Genomic DNA, 2,365 nt, shown 5'->3' on the forward strand with positions numbered 1-2,365 from the left:
TTCGGTAATTTGACTTTCTGGTCCTTTGTTTTAAGCTTCTGAGAAAAGGGGAACCAACAGCCTTGTAGGGATTGTAGAGCCCACCAAGCGATTTCACTTGTCTAAACTAGTCAGCAAGAGTGTCCTGGCAGTGATCTGGAGATGGAGAGGAAGGCGGTGGAGCGTTAGTTTGAGCAATCTGGACCCCGGCTGCTTGCTCTAACTTCCCATGCACTTTGTGAAAGGGGGCAGTGTGCATTTGGGCACTCTTTGTGAACTAGGTTCAGTTCCCTCCATCCAGATCTGCCTAACTGAACGATGAGAAAGCAATTCCAGGGGCGCCTGGGTGGCTCATTTGGTTGGGCGTCTGCTGTTGGCTCAGGTCGTGATCCCAGCGTCCTGGGATCGAGTCCCACTTCGGGCTCCCTGCTCAGTGGGGAGCCTGCTTCTCCCCCTGCCTGCCGCTCTCTCTCTCTCATTCTCTCTGACCAAATAAATAAAATCTCAAAAAAAAAAAAAAAGGCAATTCCATTTTCTCACCACGACCCCTCAGCCCCCACCCCCAACCCACCCCGGGACTGAACAAACGGAAATGACTCTCAGACAGTCAACCAGCCGGTCACTATAGAGACTTGTACAAAAACTTCTGAATGATGTAAAACATGATGTCACAAGCAAGGTTGAGTCAACTTCCTCCGGGATTTTCCCTGACGTGAGTTACGCCCTAGACGAGCCGTCTAGTATTGTTCTGGTCATGGCTACTCGTCTTTATTCTCCTTTGATAAAATGAAGATGAAACTACACTCCTGGGGCGGCTGGGTGGCTCAGCTGGTTAAGTGTTTGACTCTTGATTTCAGCTCAGGTCATGATTTCAGGGTCCCGAGATCAAGCCCAGCATCGGGCTCCGTGCTCAGTGGGGAGTCTGCTTGGAGATTTTCTCCCTCTGCCCCTTCCCCTATGCTCGCTCTTTCTCAAATAAAAGAAAAGAAAAACTATACTCTTACTCCTCCTGTTTCACCATTTCAAGGGGATGTCTCTTGGACTCAAACCTTTTGCCCCTTAAGAATCACGGGACAGTAAGACTAACTCCAGTACAGAAATGTAACGGGGACGTGGTACCACCGTTTTCCCAGCAGATCCCCCTCCCCTCGGCAGAATGTCTGCTGCTCCCCAGGTTTTTCCAGTGAAGAAGTGCACCGTCGTTTATTTTGCACTCGTCAGCTCTTCATGAAGCACGTGAATGGAGGAGGGCAGCGGCTCATGTAATCCAAATCAGGGAACACCATTTTCCGGTGAATTACCCAGCCCTTTGCCCCTGCTACCCCGAGGGTGCCCGTGATTACCAACAGCAGCAGGAGCCCTTCCATAGGCTTGGTTAAAAAACCCGTGTTAATGATCCTTTTTGCTGGATGTAAAACAAAGCATCTTTAACCACTGTTCATTATCCCCAGCTGCTCTTACCAAGGCTTTGAAGGGGAAATTCTGCTCCAGGCAGCTCCTAGCAAAAGGAAACAATCATTCTATAATCCACGCCTCACCCCAGCCTTCCCCCTCTAACTTCCTCGCACCCACACGTTAGGGCTATAAAATACCCGCAGAGAGGAGCAGGAAGTTCCGGGAGCAAACAGTACGGGTGCCCGGATTGGATTTTAGCATCTTTGCGGCAACAAGTGTTCCTTCCTCATTCACTTCTTGGTCTAACATTAAAATGTTTTTGCATTCCTTAGCACACTTAAGTCACGGGTGGTGGGGAAAAAGTCACCCTGGCGTGTGTGCGCGCGCGCGTGTGTGTGAGAGAGAGAGAGAGATGAGAGGAAGCAAATTAAAATCAGAAAAATGAGAGTTGACACCTAGGCCCCCCAGAACACCTGTGGCTTCGGCCCTTCTCCCTGGTCTTGCTGAAAATCAGGATGACACAAAATGGCCTTGATGTTTCAATATCCTTCCCCTGTGATTCGGGTGATCTTCCGCAGCGACAGTGGACTGCACCGAGCTCAGCTCTAACCTGGTCTCCTAGCAACAGATGGTAATGCGTCTACAGGCCCGGGCTGAGAGCTGCAGACGGCCACCTAGAAAAAAGCAAACTGGACTCGACATGGGGATCCGAGCCAGAGACACCTAATTGCCTTAAAGTAACCAGCAGCGGGCCACAGACTCTGGGCCACCGGCCCCAGCACTCTGGCGGCTCTCGTGTAAATATCAACACAACGTCTCCGCACGCGTGTAGTGCCTCCTAGCTCAGGCCGTGCTGGTACGTTCCATGCCTGCTTTCAGTAATCTCTGAAGCAGACAGCTATCGGCTCGCATCTTGATAGATGAATAAGTTGAAACCTCGAGAAATAACTTGCTCAAAGTGGAAACAACCCAAATGCCCATCAGTGGATGA

Source organism: Ursus arctos, unplaced genomic scaffold (assembly GCF_023065955.2).
Source record: "Ursus arctos isolate Adak ecotype North America unplaced genomic scaffold, UrsArc2.0 scaffold_24, whole genome shotgun sequence".
NCBI classification, from domain to species: Eukaryota; Metazoa; Chordata; class Mammalia; order Carnivora; family Ursidae; genus Ursus; species Ursus arctos.